Below are 22,712 nucleotides of genomic sequence, written 5' to 3' on the forward strand. Positions count from 1 at the left end.
CTTCTCCTTCAAGCCCGACCGCACAAAGCACTTCGGAGGGCGGCTTCTTTTTCTTTCGCATTTTAACACTTTCATCGATTTTAGGGAGCTTTTCCAGTGGGCTGAAGAGTTTTAATCCCCTTTTAAAGTCCAGTGCCGTGTTTTGTCGCTTGGCCAAGACAACACCCGCCCTGCAAGGCGACGACAGTGACATCATTTTCCACTCCTGTCCCATTAAAGTTTTACCTTTTTAAAGTCTCTCTTCAAACAATCCCTAACATCTTTACACCGTAAATTCCTTCACTTCTCCTTTTCCGCTGGACATCGGCGAAAGCGACGGAACCCAACTGCTACATCACACGTTTTCCGGTTGATTTTCAAACAAAATTGACTTATTTTATTTGGTTATTTGAACACTTTAAATCTCGGTCGAGTGGCGGACACAGTTTTTTTTTTTTTTTTTTTTTTTTTTTTTTTGAGAAAGGAGGGTCTTTGTCTGTCTATTCTTAATCTAAATAAACGAATGAGGCTGAATTATTGAAAAGAAAAGCGATGAGGGCGAGAGTGTTTCGTATTATTTTCGTTTGCAGAACATTTTCCGGACGCTCGCCGAATGCTTAGTAAGTAAAGAATCCCGAGAAGAAAATAAAGTGGAAGTCGTAAGATGGTGGGTCACGACGGCTGGAATGTCATTATAACAAGTTAAGGGGATGGCACTAGTCATCCTTCTTTTGGTGACGTTGTAGAATTGAAGAATGCATACCCACAGCGTGTTCACATTTTCATGACAATGCTGATTTTTTTTATTTTATTTTTTTTTTGCGAACGTTTAGCATAAAAATTATGGTAAATGTCATTTGAACTTCTAGAAATGGAAAAACAAACGCAGAAAGTATGTTTTTTTTTTTTTTTTTTTTAGAATGTACATTTCGATTACTTTGCAGTGTCAGACTATGCTGACTCACGTTAATTGTCAGGTCTCGCGCTTAATTGTTGCCGAGGTTTAGTTTGCAATTAACAACTTATTAGTTCATAATTAACTTTTATTTACTTCTAAAAGGCTGCTGGATTTTGGATATGCTGCAGAATTTTTATATAAGGCTTCTTTTTTTTAAATTTCTCTTTATTTAAGACAGTTATTAATTATTCCGAATATTTTTTGTAAATCCATACAATGGCTATACCGTTTAAAACGGTACGAAGAGCTTAATATTTTTCTTACCTTACCTGAAGCGCCAACTGCGTTCTAACAAGGATGATGACAAAATCGCATCCTACGCGTAATTAAAATAACTTTAACTATTAATATACTTTTGACTGTGCACATTTAACTGTTAAAATCGTACATTGTAAATTTTCCTCTCCTCCTAAGTCAGGTGAATCACTTTACATCGAGCAATAATTCCAAACGTAATGAAGACACGCAAATGAAATTGGCCAACTTTAATAATTTTTTTTGAAGAAAAACAGTTGGTTGCCAGACTGATGGACCCTGCAGCTCAGTTCAACAAAACGGATGTTTTTTTTGTTTTTTTTTTAATCTATCTGCACGAATTGAGTTCATGCGGAGCTAGCACATTTTCCTGTAGAAGCGCTTTTTTTTTCCATCCCGCAAGACAGAGAAACTGCCGAACTCCTCGAAGATTAAGATTTAATCTATTGCAGCAGTATTCTTGCAATAACTCCGTGAAATATACGGCTTGGCCTCATCAAGGCACTTTTGTCTCATGTCCTAAAACTTACTTCCTGGCGACACCACCGTCCAGCTTACTGGAAAAATGAAATAGCTTGAAAGAGTGTTATTGCGACCTCTAGAATAGGGCATCTGAGCTGTCTAACCAAACCCCCCCCCCCCTTCCACATACACATACACTTGCATACACTGTTAATTCATGCCGTGCATGCCATGGGTTTACAGCCATTTATTTGCGGAATAAGCATGATCCATAGCTCAGAAATCTCACTCTAAAAGTTCTCCGAGGGAAAAGTTCCGGAATTTCATTCGAAGAGCGAACTTTTTTGTCCCCCCCCCCTTTTTTTTTCCACGGAAGCCTTGTTAATTGAACTCAGATGAGGGATAGCAGCGCTTTTTCTGCAGAGAATTCATGTTCTTTTCTTGTGCAAACACGTTCTAACAGCTCTTCTAAGTTACAAACAAAAGTGTCTTTTTACTAATCGTAAACTTAACATTTCAACCAAGTTTGAACATGTACAGTTACGGTCATTTATGTAGAGTGCATCATTATATGCAAATAAAAATTACAGATATATAGTAGAAATAATTAATAATAGAAATACGTACACACACACACACACACACACACACACACACACACACACACACACACACATATATATATATATATATATATATATATATATATATATATATATATATATATTTCGATACAAGCTGAAGAGTAACTTACATTTTACACATAAGATCGTAAACACTAATCCAGTCATCATTTATTTATGCGAAATTCACTCACGAAACATAATCTACAGAACATTACAGAGGATGGGCTAATATACATTTTACTTTTTTTATGTATCTTCCACCCACTAAGGGTTTTTGCGAATCTATAGTACATTCTTACCGTTGATGGGTTAAAGATTTTTTTTTTCTAATTTTCTGTTATTTTATAATTGTATTTATTCTTTTATATAAATCGGAAACTCTACTGTGGAGTCTAAACACGAAAGTTTTTCAGGCCTCCAATAAGCGGAGTGGTGATCTCACACCGGAAGGTGAAATTCATCTCCCATCTAACAACGAGCACAAAACATCCATGCCTGGATTCGAACCATGCCTGTTGGTTGGAGAGCGCTAACCACTTGGCCAACCAGGCTGGCATTTGTACCATCACCTTTGCTACTCGATTAATTCATACAATTATCGCATTTAAATTTTCCTCTTTGCTGTAGAAGAATAAATAATCGTTGATCAAAAGCTTATATTTATTTGGAATGATTTAATTTCTAAAAGAAAGGTAACTGAAAAATTTTGACGTAAAATAGAAATTGCTGTATTCGCTTTTATTTCTTTGTGTGATTTGGGGTTACGCATTTCATGTCCGGCTGCTTCACAAAAGAAAATAACTTTATATTCACTTATAAACGATATGTTGACATTAGTTCAGCCTCTATAGTTCAGCTGGTGTGGTCGGTGTCCTTTTGTTGAAAAGACCTTGGTTCAAATCGGTCAGGAACAAAAACACTTATTTGGGCACATAGATTTATAAGTGTGGGGTTTTTTATGATTTTCAATTGTAACCAGTTTACTTTTAGCAAACCATCGTTCAATGTGGTTTGCATTTCTCGTAATAAGTCTTCATGTGGATCTACGAAGGCCTTAATTTGTTTTTGTGATTAGTTTCCCACTTCATTAACAGGTCTTTTTATTTAGTTTTTTTTTTTTTTTTACTAGATAATTTTTTGCATATTAGAGCTGCTGAAGCGGCATTAATATCCCATTACTTTTGACCCCGAGGAAAATACTAATTATGAACATCCGCTTCAACTGATAGGTTGTCTCTTAGTTCAGCAAAAACATTCCATTAGCAATTACTTATCGTTCACAAAAACAGTTGCCCTTTCATTTTAGTTATAATTATGGTACTGATATCTAAAGAGGTAAGGAAATGATCGGAGATGATCAAAAATCGGGCATGACTCAATATTTTTGTATAGTGACGTCATCATCGTAACAACAGTCAATTCTGAGATCGTTTTCGTTCATGTACTTAGTTTAGATGTTACACGTGACCATAAGTTATTATTTATATGTCCGCCCAGTTAGCCTAGCGGCTATATGCAACCATATGCCTGGGGAAGGAGTGTCCTAGATTCTCGTCGACGACGTGAGGAGTTCAAGGATTTTCCTCAGCCATAGCCAAGTTAGCCGGTCATAGGCGTGGACAGCAGGTTTTTTCCCCAGTTTATCTGGGGTTTTTCATCCCGCAAGCAGGCAAACTGGCCCTGTGAACACACAGGTTACAGCCACATGATATAGTACTTAGTCCTTCATTAGGAGGGCTCAACCAGTCCTAAGGGGCGGTTGAGGAACGGGGGGGGAATAAATAAAATGACTTATATTTCGTTTTAAATCGTTTTTGTCATTAAGATGGTTCCATTTTTAAACCAAAGCGGAATTCTGCAGCATCTTTTAATGAACATTTCAAAGATCAAATTTCATTAAAATCCTTTAAGAGTAGACAAAAAGGAATCTCATAAGTTGGATCGATTTTACGAAGATCCTACACAATGTCAGTTTAACGTAGATTAACTGTTTCGTTTTAATGTGGAAAAAAAAAAAAATCAGGATGTAGAACAAGTGATACGCAGTTTTTGTCAACGGTATGTTGGCTTAGTGTGTCGAGTAAGATGGCCCTGCAGCGGTAGGTGGATCAATAGGCTTAATAGCGGCTGTTCGTTGAACAGTGACAGATGAAGATGATTTGTTCATTTAATGGGTGTTTGTCTGTCTGTCGTGGAGTCTTGTATCCAGTCAGCCTCTGGGATTCTTTTTATCATTATTGTCATCCAAACTAATTACATAATACAGACTATCAAAACCTGATTTGCTACATGCAATAAAAATTTGGTAGGGGGTTTCTCGTAGCAGTCTAAATCAATAGAAATAGAGGAGAGTGGGCGACGTGGTATTAAAACTTGCAGCCTTCTCCAGTTGACCAATTTTAGCCAGTTCATGTTTATTCCGCAATCATACAAACCAAGTGGACGCCAACGCTCAATAATTTTTCTAATCTCTGGTACAGTAATGGTAATTCCTATCCTCTCTTAGCACCCGAAGCAAACATGACAACACCCAAATCTCTGAGTGGTTGTTTAATCCTCTTAGTGGAAATATGGAGAGGATTAATTTGTGAGAATGATACATTCGATTTACTTAGAAGTTGAGCTCTTGCATGCCCGTTGAGTTTCTTAGCGTTTGCAGTCAACTCAGCCCGTTAATTATTATTACCAATTTTTAAAGCAGACACGTGTTCTATAAACAGATAGCGCATGAAAACGAGCAAACTTCAGTAGCCCACGCACTCAACCAATTCTATGAACGTGGAATCCAGAAACGTGTTGATAGCGATATGAAGCAAAATAGGACTTGACTAAGGAAAGACCTTCTTTTAACAGTTTTGCAGCAAATTGACTATTGGGGTGGATAAAGAAGCGAGGAGCAGATTTTTCTTATAAAGTAGAATATATAGCTCGAAAATGTGGTGAGAGGTTGGACAATACTGTAAGGAGAAGCATGACAAGCACTGTATGAGCTAAAGTAGGCGCCTCTCGCGACGGGATACACTAGAACAACCCATTAATAATACTAATAATAATAACGAAACTTTGTTGAAAATTACTTAAAGACCTAAAAGACCCATTCAAAAAGTGTGTGTAATCTTCAAACATTAACAGATCCCATTTTTCCCCCACGACGAGTTAAGTTATTCTCATTCCAACTATTCGGAAAACAAACCACGTTGCTTTTGCTTCCTTTGAAGTTAATCTTTTACACGCAGTAATGTATATGTGGGTTACAATAACAGTAATTTCAATAATAAAAATTTAAACTTGTAAATAACGAATAAATATATAAAAACTATTAATTTTATCCTACGTCATTATCTAGTACACATATTGTAGATTTATGAACGACACATTTTAAACATAAATTTAAGTTATTTTAATTATATGAATTTAAACATCCATTAAAGTAGGTCAAAAGAACTCTTGCATTTGGAGTGTGGATTTAGACAAGGTACTGGATTTGTATGTTGATATCCCTTAAAAATCTCGACTCCTATAATGCTGAAACTTTTGATCCTCTCCGCAAATAAAGGTCTCGGCATTATACCTTCGATCGGAAGATCTGATTTCGAATCCCAAAGGTGAGTTACTGGGTTTCATACGGAATAGTAGGGGATTTTTTTTCTTTAGAAAAATTGGGTTTTTCATGTTGCATACTTGGCTGGAGATTACACGTTAACACGCACTCGTTTCTGCAGCTTTAATTGCTTTGTCTCGGCGCTTGAAGCATAATATTTACAGCTAGAAAAGTTGTCAAATTACCGCAAATTTCAAACTGTTCTATTTATCATGACCTGCGAATGATTGAATGGTTTCGGACTCCATCCATATATGAAGTATTGGAAATTTGGCAGTGTTGTATAACCTATACACTCTTCCAATTCAATGTGCAATAGTGGGATAATCTTCATATTGCACATCAGACTGGCAAAAATACATCACCACAGAAATCGGCCAAGCACAACACAGTGTGTGTGTGTGTGTGTGTGTGTGTGTGTGTGTGTATGAGAGAGAGAAAACGATAAGAGGGTTTTGAAGACAAGCGTTTGATAGTTGTTTTTTTTTGGGGGGGGAGGGATTTACGCTAGAAGCAACTAAGGTTATGAGGCTAGTATACTCAGTCTGTCACCTGCGCGTATTCTTCTGGCCAGTTTGCCTGTTTTGCAACGGATGAAAAACTCTCCTGCCTCCGTATGAAACAGACAAACTCACCTTTAGTTGAAAAGTCCCGATGAAGATTCTTCATATTCTATACAGGACTCGAACCCCGGTGTTTCCAACCAGAGGGGATTCGTCGATACCAACTGACACTTGATAGCGACAAAAAGTAGTCTTAAGAGACAAATCTAAATTCTTGCGATATGAAGCAAGAATTGCTCGTTCTCAATGATCTAAATACGAGCATTTGGAGAGTCGGCCTAAATAGCCTTTTTTTATTTAGATGGCAAGCTTCTTGTGTTGCAGGCTGTCGGTGCAATAGTTGTGTTCTCAGTTCTGTGAATCAGAAGATAAAAATCCCCATTAAGCCGTTTGGTTTCGTATTCCGTTAAAAGGAATCCAACGCTCTGCGATCTGTTGTTGAAGAGGGAAAAAAAACAAAAAATCGTTCTTAAAGAATGAGGCTTGCACGTCCAATCAGCAGCATTCTTTTCTTGTAACTATAACTTTTTACGTAGTTTGAACTACAATCATGTCATGTGACTAATGTTGTGAAGTCGGTCAGAGGTAATTTTATTTTTTATAACTAGCACCATCGAAATTATCGTCAGGTTGATTTTCATTCTTTGGAACGCCTAGACACGCGCAAAAAATTAAAAAAAAAAAAAACGCGAGTTTCAGTAATTTACTCATTCTGAACTGATCCGACAATAGTAAGGTTTCACAATGAATAAATAAATAAAAATAATAATAGGATGACAATTTTCATGATGTCAAACATTAATGCCCTTTACCTCTCCGTTCTATTATGTTGCAACTGACGCACCTATGGAGGTGGTGTGGGAACTCTATCTATCTATTCCCTTCTGCCATACTGCCGGGGGGGGGTAGCTATATGCTACCATACTAGGGAGATGATTATGAGCAAGGTGGTTTCCCGTTGCTTTCCTTGCCGTAAGTATTTATGACTGTAACCTGTGTGTTCACGGGGCCCGTTTGCCTGCTTGCGGGATGAAAAACCCCAGATAAACTGGCGGAAAAACCCTGCTGTCCACGCCCAAGACCGGCTAACTTGGCTATGGCTGAGGAAGATCCTTAAGCTCCTCACGTCGTGGACGGGAATCGAACCTAGGACACTCCTTCCCCAGGCATATGGTTGCGAAGCAGAAAGCCACTAGGCTAACCGCGCGGATGGTGTGGAAACAGAGGGGACAAAAGAACTATCGTATATTTTAGATGAGAAGAACCAGCATTCAAATCCAATTTAAGATGCGAGTCGAAGATTTACAAGTGGCTTAGTCAGTTTCATATAGAAGTTACAAAAATTTCGCCACCTACAAAAGACAAGCCAGCCGGAGAACACACACAGTTAATAGATACAATATACCGTTCTCGTGGTATTTTTATGTGAATTCCATACGAAAGGCTGTTAACGTATAATACATTTGCAGTGGTATTAGTACTTTGAGTGCTCTGAGGGTGATATGAACCGGAAAGAAACCCTGCTCTATCAGATCAAGCATGGAACTTGATCAAGCTGCTTCGAGTAAGAAGGATGGAGGTGGTGATCTGACACCGGGTGATGAAAATCATCCAGTACCTAAACGCATTTATAAACTGTCTCTAGCTTGGAGAGCGGACTCGACCAATTAGGACATCGCTAATTAGCCATAAACAATAGCGAAGACGAAAAAATTGAGAATAAAGTACGGATAAAATATTACAAGCGAAAACAAATGCCAACGCTACTTCTTCATTTGCTGTGTTGGTCCATTCTGCAACGATTGGTATTATTTTGATATATTTCAAAACATGTCATTACTTCAGACTAACACCCAAACAGGAATGCATAGCGTGTCTTTAAATGATTTCCCGAGACATTAATTCACGTGTCATTAAATGAGCGTTTGAAAACAAATGAGATAGAAAATATGTTCGACAAACGTTTGCTTAAAAATAAGCAGATCGAATTCTGATTCGTCCTCGGTGATCGCAAGAATATAAAACAGAAAATAAAGTGCGATTTCATCATCATTTCGCAGAATACATCATCGTCTATTACTGAATACACTCGCAATTAGTGAATTAGAAAATGTTCACGTGTCAATTAGTAACTCAAGTACGCACGGCCTCAAAACGACAACCCCCCCCCCCCCCCAATCATCGGCCTTAATAAGTTTTTCGAATGCAAAATTAAGCGTCGATTTGGATTACGTTGCTCGATTATTATTTTGTAACTTTTGAGTTACTTGTGAGACTTGCAAGTATTAACAGATCGACTTTATAAGCAGACTGATGCAGGTAAACAAACGGAGAACTCGAGGATTAACACCCAAAAGGGGACAGACAGCAGACTAGGACGATAATCCAACCGTCTCATCAGAAAGGCTGATGAATGCGGATGCAAAACAGAATTAATGAAGTTTAACAATGTTTGCCGACCTTCATTTCAGCTCAAAGATCGCGAGCATTCTAATCCCAAATGATAACAGTCCTAAACGAGACTGACTAATTAACTGCATTTGTTTGAATTTCATATCTCTAACAGATTTTCGCTGATGTTTTAATTTCCAGGTTAGCATTTAATACCTTTTGGTGCAAATACGTGAAGAATAACGTTTAGAGTCGATTCATTTCTATGTAAACAAGCATTGTTGTTTTTTAAAGATGTATTGTGACGTTATGCTTCCATGGCAACACTGTTTTTTTCAGAATATATTTTTTCGATTGTTTCTAGCAAAAGTAGGTAGTTTCTCTCCCGAATAAAAACAGTGGTTCGTTTTCTCCTTTAAGATCGCCCCTGATGCACGCGCACTCACATACGCACACATAGTTTGCGGAAAGGTTTCGCTAAATCATGATACACGAAGTAAGAAAGAGTTATAGGCAGTAGCCTCTCCTTATCTGACACTTCATAAATAAGTAGCGCGTAGCGATGATATTTCACACCACTACGCATCATCTGAATTTTTTAGTTTTGGAACGAGACAAATGTAAGAAACATCACGGGCCTGATCTAATTCTCTCTCTCTCTCTCTCCGATACGTCTGGATTTTTAAATTAAAGAACTACGCAAGATTTCCCAGGTAGAGAACAATAAAAGTTCACGGAAAAGACTTGCTCATTTACTTATTGTAATAAGTAAATGAACAAGCTTCTCAAACCCTGTTAACCATTTAATTGGGGCTTCTGTAATCAGAATGTACAGGAAACTTTTTTTATATAAAATCGACTTGGATCAAGTATTTTTTTTTTTAATTGAACAATTGATATCGTCATCATGCAAATGCCCGGATTAGAGGTAATAACAGTAAAACAAAAAATATAATTTTGAATAAATTATTAAGATTTTTTTTAAAATTTCCAAGTAGAAAACAAGTGTTTTAAATAATTCGGAATCTTTTTTTTAAAAGTTGATTGGTTGATTCATTGCCGAAGACTCTCAGGCTACGAGGCCAGTGTGTGTGTGTGTTATGTTTGTTAATTGCTGGGGTTCTGATGAACGTCCGCAATTAACATTCTATACACATAAATAACCACAAAACAGACAAGTCGGCCATCAGGCTGGCTTGCCTGTTTTATAGGATGAAAAAGCCCGATTGTAGTATGAAAATTCCCGTTTTCGGGAATTAAAACCTTTTCACCTTCGTATAAGACAGGCTAACTCACGTCTATTGAAACCTTTAATAAGTTCTTCGTCTCGGATTGGAACCCAGGTGTTTCCGACCAAAGGCCATCATCGAAACCGACTTTTTCGATGATGGCCTTTGGTCGGAACATTATATATACATAAACCACGCAGGCGCTGTTTTGTAAGTTCAACACACGATTAAACCTACTTTTTATGCACGAATTCTCACTCTCTCTTCACATAGTCATCTGGCAAATGAAATCGCTACTTTGATTTACTTTTGTCGTAACAATTCATCCACGGGAATGGCGGAAATCTTTACTCCTGTTCCTCCAGAAACCTAATCATGGTTAAACTCTCACCCCGCCCCCTCATCGCAATGTGCGCTCTGATCCATCCGAATTATAGAAGTGCACATTACCATGGAGGGGGGGGGGGATCTCGACTTAACCCGGATTAGGTTTCTGAAGGTACCAGCGTAAAAAAAGACCCTTATATGATGGGTGTCGCGGAGAAAATTTCAAAAATGCTTTCCACATTCCCAGCTTGCTTTTCCGGCAATTTTATCGAAATGAATTAAATACAAAACGCTAATTCGCGTTTGGTTGGGCTGGAAATTCCCGCGAAGACTCTGCGTCAGTCCGTACTTGCAACTTCTCCCATGACCTTAATATTGTGAATTTTGGTTCGCATGTTTGAACCTGAAGAACCATCCCAATTGTTCTCAGGTTAAAACATCATACAAGACTCAGTTCTACCTTCTTCGTTCAGTTCACTGAACAAACTCTGCGTTATCTACAATTAACATCAACTCATAACAGAAGCCGTTTCTTCATCCTTTCCCTTAATGTCCCTGAGTGAATATTTTAGCCTGTAGGAAGCTCACATGAACTAATAGTTGAATGATTTTTTTTTTTTTTGATTTTCTCAGAAATCTTCATTATGGCCGTAACAGTTCACCGGACTAAGTTCAGAGCTCTACGCCTGAATTAGGTCCTTCTCCGGCCTTGTTTTGTTCCTCTGGACCTATTTGCCTTCTTATCATTGTGTTCCCCGAGGCTTTCTCCGCTACCCACTATTCATTTTAGACTTTTTTTTTTTTTTTTTTTACTATATGCTTACTGTAATTATTAACTAGCACTTTCTATGTCTAAAGTGCTAGTTAATAATTACATTAAACCTTGGAAAATAATAAACTATTTTCCAAGGTTTAATGCACTTCGAATAACGAAAATAAAAACCATAAAGTATTCATTTACTTCGAATTAAGCGTGTGGTTGAGAAGCACACAGAATTTCCTAAGAGTTCGATTTGTGTGGAATAACCTGTTTTTATTTCGTTATAATTTTTCTTCGTTATTTTTTTTATTGTGATTTTATTTTCCTCCCCTATACAACCTACATTATTCTAAGCATCGTAAACCGAGGTTCCTCCCCCCCCCCCCAAGCTTAGAGAAAGCAGGGATGAATGAAGGGGACAAGTCATCACTATGGTGGGTTGGATGTTTGTTTTAAGAACATTTCAGCGGGGTCTATTTTGTGTGTTATGACGGGTGAGAATCAGGTGGACACGGAGATGGTTGGACTAACTAAATTACCTTTATTCCAAAAGCCCTGGGAGTATCGTTGCTGCCGACTTTACTAAGGAGAGATTTGGGAAGAGTTGCGGAACTGTGAATGCGAGTTTACTTCTGACAACAAAAAAAGAAAAATAAATAATCGCCATCGCTAAATTGGATGAACTGGCCAGAAGGTGGGCAGTCACTAATTGGTTTATCCTACTCATAATGAACAGTGCAGTTAATTATTAACTTTTAGAATTTGGTCAAGAATTGCGAGAGGCATTCGTGCAGCTTTGTTGAGTGCACAGTTGCGTAATAATACAGTTTGTATGTTTGCACGTGGCAGTGTAATTGTTAAGAAACTGCAACTGAAAGTGACGATTCTGTTTCTCGCTCTGCACTTTTGTATATGCAATCGGCTTGCCTACATGACTACAAATAATAATAATACAGTTAACTAATCGTGTATTTTTTGAAGCTGAATAAGAAAAATTTTAAAACAGTTCTTTGGAGTTTTGAAAATAAATTATGTTGTCGAAACGGCAGTCGTTTCTATAATACGTTCATGCTGCCATCTAGTGCACAATCACTGAATGATTTAAATAATTTCTTTGCTCTAACATATGTCGGTGGTAGAATATTTTTCTTTCTTTGTTATTTTATTTTATTTTTTAATTGAAGACTAAAAACATCTTACAATAGGAAATATAATTGGCTGCATTTTTTAAATCAGAAAAAAAAAAACATAATAATTGTATTTAAAAATATTTGAAAATTAATTATTTTAACAAATAATTATATATTATATTAAAATATAATACATTTTATATTATAATATGTAATATAAAATATATTTTATATATATAATAATATATATAATTTTGATAATAAATCATACGTTATCAAAATGGCACCTTAGTTTGTGCTTGTTTGTATGAGCCTCTCAATAAACCGCAGATTCCCATCGAAGTTTGGGTTGAAGTTCTTAAGATGTGACCGGTGTCATCGTTCATATCGCGCTATTTTTATGAACCCCACGCTAAATAATTTTTTATGGCTGTTGAATGAATTCAATCAATAATTAATTCAAATACAAAAATATATATATATATATATGTTCACTGGGCATCTACAGATGCTGTATGGTCACTCCGATGATCGGTGATGTGCCATCCCAGGCCTCGCCATGTAGTCCTGTTGTTTGCTTTTCTTGCAGCCTCAACTCTATCAGTCACTCCACACACACCATCCATCCATCTCATTGATGGTCTACCCCTTCCTCTTTTTCCAGGAACTTTACCTTCTATTACTGTTCTGAGAACTCCCCCTCCCATCCTTTCTATATGTCCAAAATATTTTAACTTCTGTCAATATCCTTAAGGAGCCCTAAAGTTTTACTAATCTTTTCTAACACCCATTCATTCGTACGCCTTTCAGTAGATGATATCCTCAACAGCCTTCTGTAACATCACATCTCAAAAGCAGATATCCGTTTCTTATCTGACTTCTTTAGGTTCCAAGTCTCACATCCATAAGTCGTTGTTGGAAAAACAATTACATCCAAAATCCTCAACTTTGTTCCCAATGATATAGATCCATCCTTCCAGATTTTAGACAAGTCTCTGACTGTTGTTTTAGCCTAACATTCCTAACCTTTTTCTGACGTCTTCTGAACAGCAATTCTTTACATTAATAATGGATCCCAGGTACTCAAACTTTCTGACTTCCTCAATTCTTTCTCCATTAAGGTACACTTGTTTCTCAAGAGCTTCTCTGTTTGTATTTCCTTTGAGAACCATAATCTTTGTCTTGCTAAGATTGAGTTGAAGTCCTCTGTTATTACCGATCTTGTTAATTTTGTCTAGAATTAGTCCTAGTTCTTCCATGTCATTACAAAGGAGTACTGTATCATCAACATACCTCAGATTACTGATCAATCTACCCCCTATCATAATCTACCTCCTATAATAAGTAATAATAAACTTAAAACTGATACGCCATTAATTTAAAAATTACAATAATAAACAACGAAATAATACACACTAAACAAATTTCGATAGAATTTATTTCGAAAAATTCGTCTGCTAATGCAAACAGTGGACGTGATGCGTTTAATGCGCGGGTGGCAGCGAATTCTTTACTGCAGGTTTTGGTGTGTCGTTCCGAACAGGAACGTACCACTTGGTATTTTTCTATGATTAGGGGGATACAACAGTGTTAAGACGAAATCTTATCGAACCAAGTGAGTCGCGCTTATTTATTTTATCGTAATTAGATAAAGTTAGGTGAGTTTTTCTTTTCCTTCCTAGTCTATCGTGTACACATTAGGCAGATCAGAAGAGCAAAGTTTTACTCATAATAAATTTAATTCGTTTTAGCATTCATTGCTGCTGAGGTAAAATGTAGTGTTAAGTTATTCTTCAGTTGAATTTATATAATGGACCGCATGGATTCCAACTTAGTTTGTTTTTGTGGACGCAATTGGTAACAGTTAAGTTACTTATGCATTTCTTGTTTTTCTTTATATAAAGTACTTCATGTTTTTCACTAAAACATTAGAAATATCATTAAAATTTATATACACTTAACAGTCAATTTATTAGCGAGTAGAATCCCTTCAGACCACGGAACGACCTGAACTAGTCCGAGCACGGACTGTACGAGATGAAGAAAGCGTTCCACCCCACCGGCAGCGATGCTAGCCCATTCCGACTCGACTGCTTCGTGCAGTTGTCCCACGTTGCACCGAGACAAATCCCACTCGTGAACAGTTCATTTCTTCATCGCTCAGTCAACGATTATTAGGGTTGAGGTCTAGCGACAGAGCAGGACAAAGAAGGATAGCAAAGTCACCTTCTTGTGCTTTTTGGACTCCTTTCTGAACAGTCATTGCTTTGTGGTAGTGTGCATTCGTTATCTATATTTAACACCGGGATAAATGCCAGAACGCATTGAAATAGGCTAACAGTGTTTCTCTACCTGTGGTCCGCAGGCAGATTTAAATAAATACAATATTGTTAATTATCCAAATAAAACAAATTAAAATTGAATAAGTAAGTAAAAATTATTGAAATAAAATGGATACTTAAAAAAATCAACAACAAACAACGGCAGAATGTTCATTCCATGAACATTCTGCGTTACAATAATTTGTAACAGAAGAATGACGAGTTATAAGAGAGGGATGAAGTGAACAACAATATTGTTTTATTGCTTCCGCCTTCCCTTGCTGTTTTGTCAGATTTGAAGTAAACATGTGTTATCCACATTTCAACCAATTGCTTGTTGTTTATTGACTAGGACTTTGAAAAGAAATACAAATGAAACAGGCGATGCTAACCCTAATTATGATACTCGTGTTGTAACGGCAAGTAAATATGCTACTATTAAAGTAGAAGAAACAAGCAGTTCAAAGAAAAAATATAGTAGGAAATATATCAGTTCATATTTGGAATTCGGCTTTACTTGTTGTGGAAATGAAAGTGAACAGAAACCTCAATGTGTTTTGTGTTATGAAGTGTTGTCAACGAGTTTTATGCATGAAACTCCGACGACATTTAGAAACTAAACATTGTGATGTGAAAAATAAGCCAAAATTTTTGAAGCAATGCTTAGTGACATTAAATCATGGGAAAGGTATAGTTTCGTCCATGGGTTCGATTAATAGCAAGGCACTGGAAGTATCCTATCTCTTAAGTTTGCGCATAGCGAAAACAGGGAAACCTCATTCTATCGGGGAAATTGACTACTTCCCGCTATAAAAGATGTCGTAAAAACCAATGTCGTTTGGCAACAGGTTACTAAAAGATGTTGATTTGATTCCTCTTTCAAATCACACTGTTCCAGAATTAATGATATGGCAGGTGACATAGAATTTCAGTTAATCGAAAGAGTTACGAAGAGCCCTTATTATGTTATGCGTTACAAGTAGACGAGACTACTGATGTTACAAATGATGCGCAGTTAATATGCTACGTAAGATATGCGCATGATAACACCATTCATGATGATATTCTGTTTTGTAGAACTTTGTCATCCCGAACAACTGGAGAAGAAATATTTCACACTTTCAATAATTACATAATACACAAAGGGATCAAGTGGCAAAAATGTATGGGCTTCTGTTCGGATGGAGCTTATGCCCTTTACATGCAGGCATAGTGGGGGTTGTTTCTAAGATCAAGGAAGTAGATCCGGATATGAATTGAGTGCATTGTTTCATACATAGCGAAGCGTTAGCCTCCAAAGGAATGCACCAGAATTTAAAACTGTGCTATACAACGCTGTAAAGCTAGTTGATTTTATTAAGGCTCGACATTTAAATAAAAGGTTATTTTGAGTACTCTGCGATGAAATGGGCAGTGAATATACACAACTTTTGCTTCATTCTGAAATTCGCTGGCTTTCCAGGGGCAAAGTACTAAAAAGGTTATTTCAATTAAGGCACGAAGTTTTATTATTTGTAAATGAACGTAATTCTGATTTTACATCACTCCTTGTTGACGAAGCATGGTTATCAACACTATCCTATCTTCCAGGCATTTTTTCGAAATTAAATGAACTAAATCTCTCCTTTCAGGGAAATTATTTAACTGTTCTTGACGCTTTTCGACAAAATAAAGGCATTCGAGAGAAAAAAAACTGGTGTTATGGATTAATTATGTAAAAGACAGGCAATTTGCACCTTTTCCAACATTGGAATCCTTCTTACTTGAATATATTTTTGTTGAGTCTGAGTTTCTGGAAAAGGTTTGTGACCACCTCAAAACTCTGAAACAGAATTTTGAAACATTTTCCGAATAACTTTTATAAGAAATTTCTGTGGGTTCGCGATCCATTTCAGGCTTACAGTCACGAGAACGACCTTTCGTTATCGAATAAAGAACAGTTAACTGAGCTTTCAAGTGACAGTGGGCTTAAAATGCAATTCCGTGATCTTGCTTCGGTTCGATACTGGATCTCGCCTTCAGTGAGAAGTGAATTTCGAGAATTATCTGAAGAAGCATTGAACATCATCATACAGTTTCTACAACCTATCTTTGTGAGAAAGGATTTTCATGGCTCCTTCAAATAAAAACAAAATACAGAATTCGTCTTAGTGTGTGTGTGTGTGTGTGTGTGCCGATCTTCGACTGAAATTGACCAATATCGATTGAGCCAGATATCCAGCAACTCTGCAAGGTCCAGAAGCTCATCCATCTCATTAAAAGTAAATAGAAACATAATTATATCATATTATTTATTTGTTTAATAAAAATTAAAATTTTGTTCATTAACGATGCACTTTTAATCGTTTACTTCCAATTAAATTCATTATGTTTCCATATGTATTCAAAACATGCTTTCAGATTTATTATTTTATAAATTGCATAATTTTTTTCCAAATGTTGGTGATCCCCACATAGGTTTTTAAAAAAAATTACATAACTTTTTGGGCCGTAGAATTGTTTTACGCATATTTACTGGTCCTTGGGCTTAAAAAGTTTGAGAAACACTGGGCTAAGAGATTCACATCGCTCCATCAGTATTAGGAAATCGGGAGAGTGCCATGAAATCACCCCCACCCCAATCTACAGTGTTGCCACCTGTTACAATAGTCCCATTCATTCATGTTGTTTACATAACATTCTGACCTAATCTTTAGCATATAAAACGCTAGATGGAATTAATCAGTTCCAGCATTAGACAGCCTTTTACATCATAGCGTTGTCTTGCCAGGTTGCTGTTGATTAGATCCTTTTTTTGTGAGGTTATTATCTGTACTCTCTAGACTCTCGTGCGTGTCAGTTGCTGGTAACTCATGAGCCTAAGAGTGTAGGCAATCTAAGCTCAGAAATACGCTAAGAGATTCCCCTTAACAAAAAAAAATAAATAAAATAAAAAAAAAAACCCGAATGCACGACATATTTTCTAACAAAATTGTGGATTCGGAGCACCTCTACTGCACAGAGCTGCTCACAATCTGAAATGCAGCAGAATGTTCGAGAGGTGCTGGCTTCACTCTTTTATCCCCTATGGCGTTGTACTAATAAATAAATGAATAGGATGTGCTTCGAGTTTCAGCATTAACCAACGGGGAAATGTTTTTGTCTGTTCCAAGTTGCATATTTCGTGAACTGAATTTATATTTTTAGTTGTATTCAAACGCTTGCCGAGTGATGGCCACTAAAATTAACCAATGACCAATATAATGAACATCGCTTTATTTTACAACGTTTAATTAAACTGTGACCCAGTAAAACTTTAAAGGAATGCACTAATCAATGCTATTCTTTTATAGGGGGGTTCTAATTTCAATTTTAGCTCGTCTTGACCTCCGTTTTTTCCCACCTATCCCGAGCGTCTACCTTTCAAGAGAGGTAAGGTTTCGTTTCTCAGAAATGAAACATTTCTGTGCATTAAATTCCCTAAAAAAACCCTCGATCCGTTTTGAATGAACGAGAAGTGGATAGATGGAGGAGTCGATATAAGGAGCAGTTCGTTATGCCGAGCGGAGATCATGCGTGTTTAGATATCGTTTTCAAAGCGGTATTAATTTAGGAAGCAGAAGGACGAATTTCGTAGAAGGAAGAGCACCCTCAGATGGAATTGCAAACTCGAATCTGCGAACGAACACGTCAAACCAAAAAAAGGACGAGTCGTATATTCAATTCCATGTATGTCGCAGACCAGTGGCGCATCTAGAGAGGGCGAGCAGGAGGCCCTTTCCCCAAAGAAAAAGGAAAAAAAAAACGCTAGAAAATTTTCCAAAAATCTTTTCGTAATTAAAATTCATTTTTTTTAATTTATGTTGTATCATGTCTTCTATTTCTATACTAATGAATTAGCGATCATTGCAGATGCTCAGTCATAGGTCGTATGCGATGCACAGTGTGTGTTCTCAAATTATCTACTCAACTCGTCCCCCCCCCCCCCTCAAGATTAAATCCTGAATGCACTACCGTCGCAGACATCCTACTTCTCCAAAAACGATGTGATGTGAGGTTGGAGGAGGAACATCTCTGGACACATCATGAGTCATTCATTATTTTTTTAATAAATGACTTTGTGGCAGTTCCATAATGTAAAAGTTTGACTGCGCCCAAGGTTGGTGCAACCATTAGTTGAAAGCGAGTTTCCTGAACAGCCTCCGTCGTTTTTTTTTTTTTTTTTGTACTCAACGTATTATTAGTATCAGTCGTCAAAAAAAGTAAACTCATAAGCGTGTAGTTTTATAAGTCTTCGTAGCAAAGTCAGTTGTTTGGATAGTAATAAATAAATATAATGATAGTTATGTTATGGCCAATCACCAGGAACTTCTAAAGTAGAAAATTATGTCACAATTAACAAAAGTTAGGGAACCATTCTGACATTAGGACCTGTAAAGGCCACCAATTTCTTTGTTGCTTGGATTAGCTGAGTATCTCCGCTCAACGTTAGTAATTCGGGTCAGTTGGCAGAGATGATGGCATCTCCTGTTTACAAGCAGTGGGCTCGAATCCTACTGTGACATGAATGATCGCGACAGTTTCTCGATGCGGATGATTTTCATCACCCGGTGATGGCATTCATTTTGTCCGGCGCTTAGAAGAAGATTGTCGGTTTATCTGACGTTCGGCTTATTATATATCTACTAATGTATTGCAGGTTTCCATCTGTATCTACCTGAACAGGATGATTAAACGAAAAAAGAAAAAAATTCTGCATCCACCATTTTCATTAATGATCCAAAAGAGATGGAAACTTCACCCAAGTCCTCCTCACCGATATTTTCCATTGGGATAGTTTCTATTTAATTTGCGGCACAATTTTTTTACTATAAGCACTTCGCTTTTGCATTCCTTGCCTTTGTAATATAATACTTATTTGTATTTATATGTATTGTTAGTATCATTTATGATTAACAAAGTATAACTAACGAATACACTTTAATAATACGAAAGTCGGTGCTTCATTAAGGCAGCCCTAGCTACTATCTAGTAATATATTCTACCGTTAGATAGCATGTGCTGCTATCTATTGGCAGAATATATTACTAGAAAGAGAATCCCTTACCTTTCTTTTGGGAGATATTAATCGAAGATTGCCAATATATATTTAGTTATATATATTTAGATTCATGTACGCATCATTTTTGGACAATTAGTTAATTTTTTTTTTCCTTTTTTTTTTTTTCGGCAAGTTTAAAAATGAACAGCAAGTAAGTTCTGTAAATAATTATTCAAAGGCAATATGAAATATAACTTTGGAATTATCAAAATTTTCCAATTTTTGATTGTTTGTTATTCCACAGAATGACGAATAAAACTAATTTACCATCTTCGGCGACTTTGACTTGTAGAAGGGATTAAAAAGTGATTTAAGAAATAATCCTGAAATACTGTGATGAAAAGTTAAAAATAATAACAGTAAATAAACTGTATTAAACGTTTAAAGTTATTTTCAAAATGTATTTATTTAAATTCATATGACAGTTGAACTTATATGTCTATAAAGAATACAAAACGCTTATGTTAATAAAGAACAATAATAAGAAGTAGTTCTAATTTTTCACGAGAGGTGTCGCCACGTGTAACTTTGTAACTTGGAGACAAAGAATGCGTGTTATGTAGAACACGTAATTTAAATTTTCACAGATTTTATTTTACGTCCAATGACTGTATTTTAAAAAATAATAATAATAACGTAGGTACATCGTTATAATTTGTTTGTATGCAGTAAAACAGAAGCAGAAAATTAGTGTAGTGGTTAAAATAAAGGATCAAATGCAGTCAAAGACATCATCTATAGTACACTCCTTTAAAATAACATTTTCACTTTTCAAAATTATTATTATTATTATTATTATTACGTAACCCTTCCATGGAGTCCAAAGACTCATCGAGGAAGGGCACCTACTCTAGAACTCTCCATCTCCACCACTTAATCCGCCAACTATACAGGATCCAGACTGCCATCATCATCTACGCCAATGCCATCTACTGTCCACCACTAATACTTTTTTGTCCGTAAATTGTGTGTGTTCTGAAGTTCGATTGGTCTGTATGCGGGATGCAATACCCTGCTACCCCCGTATGAGATCGGCTAACTCACCTTCCATTGAAGGTGAGTTTTCCAATGGGTTGGAAAAGGTCGAACTTCGGCCTTTTCCAATCGGAGAGCGCAATCGTTTTCTAATCGTTTTTCCAATTGCACTACGGAGTCGCTTAAAATTCGACAGTTGTGTACGTGAACTTCACCACAAGCGTGAAAGGTGGCGCTTATTAAAGACAGCCAAGCAAGTGGACGAAGAGGTACACTATGGTCGTCCTTTACCAGTGATGACCTTTTCAGTTCGCACGGATTTCACTTTGTTTGTCCTTTTTTTGTAATTTATTCACCAACTGGATCTTTTAAGCTCGAAGCCGCAGATTTTATTTTGGTGCTCGTGCGTGCGTGTGCGTGTGTGTGTGTGTGTGTGTGTGTGTGTGTGTGTGTGTGTGTGTGTGTGTGTGTGTGTGTGCATGACATCGTATTCGTTAGATTATGGAATAAAAAGTGGAATTGATTGAGACTGTACGTTTAAAAGCTTTTCCTGTCATTTCAAGTTTTTAACCCCCACAGCGTAGTTTTTGTTTCCTTGCCGTCCCAGTAAAGAACCATTTTCCAACATGCAGACTGACTTTGCTGTATATCCTTCAGATGGGCATTGTTTATATTTCTTCCTGAATTTCCATTACTCAGTAAACGAAGATGAATTCAGAAAAATAAAAATAATTTTGCACCTTTTTGCTTACAGTGAACGGGACGCCATTTTGAGAATCAGCGACGCACATGCGCATTGCATTGTCCTAGATTACTTTTACTGCTGGTTAATAAAACTTGCTCACTTATATATATATAAGCTACCATTGCTGGCTTTCATCAGCTACCACATGAAATTCAAAAATATCCACGAGCGATAGCACAGGGCGGCCAATAAGTTATGGAACGTACCGTAAAAAGCGTCCATCGCGGTGAAGCAACTCCATAAGTTTTTTAACATCAACCAGATTTTTGTATTTCTTATAAAAAAAAACACATCACATATATAAATGCCTTCCACTTTCGGCTTCACAAAGACGGGCCCTTTCTACGGCATGTTCCATGACTTATGAGCCACCCCGTATGAATGGCAAAGAGCTTCTAAGCTGTTCTAGATAAACAGTTAAGTCCACGTTACTACCGTTTGGAAGAAAATCTACTTCATATCTCGAGATGCGTTTTGAAAATCAAATAGCGCCAAATTAGTGGTTCGGCCAGAGTGTTCAGGAGTTTTTTATTTTTTTAAATAATATTATTATTATTTTATAAGTGCTGTGCCAAGTAGATCTGCATATTTCTTCTGTTGCCTAATTCTATCCCCCCCCCCACACCATTCTACCCATTTCGTGAGAAAAATTTACGAGTACAATCAGCGCATAAATAAAAAAAAAAAAAAGCACACCACCACATCCACCCAAGAATGATAACCGAGAGACCTTTATTTTGAAGCCTCTCTTTCGACAGAGATTTATGTCGTAATGGGGGGTGTGGGGGACTCATACCATCAAGTATTCCACTTGTTAATAAATTATAGAAGCTCAAGAATGTTACGTGTATGAAAAATGCGACCACACTCCGTAGTTTTCTAAATAAAAAAAAAGTCGTTTATGTTCTCATCAGGTGAGGCTCATTTTTATACAAAAAAAACTAGCCCTGATGAATTCAAGGAGCTATGCAGCACCCTCTGTCCGAAAAGAAATCGAACTTTTGATACAAAAAAAAAAAAAAAAACACACGCCAATTAGAATTATTCAAATAATTTATTTCAATCAATATACTCTCTCTCAGCTTCGCCGCAGCGTTTGGCAAGGTCAATTAATTCGTTAAATGAGTTTTTTATATCGGTTTTTGGGATACTGTTGAGGGTCGTGGTTACTGTCGCTTGAATGTTTTCAATGGTGTCGTATCGCTTTCCTCTCATCGGCAAATGAAGTCGGGGGAAGAGAAAGAAGTCACAGGGTGCTAAATCAGGTGAATACGGCGAGTGGTCCAACACACAAACTTGGTTTTTGCCAA

The sequence above is a fragment of the Typopeltis vanoorti genome, chromosome 16 (genome assembly GCF_054136105.1).
Source record: "Typopeltis vanoorti isolate ZY-2024b chromosome 16, IOZ_Tvanoo_1.0, whole genome shotgun sequence".
Classification (NCBI taxonomy): domain Eukaryota; kingdom Metazoa; phylum Arthropoda; class Arachnida; order Uropygi; family Thelyphonidae; genus Typopeltis; species Typopeltis vanoorti.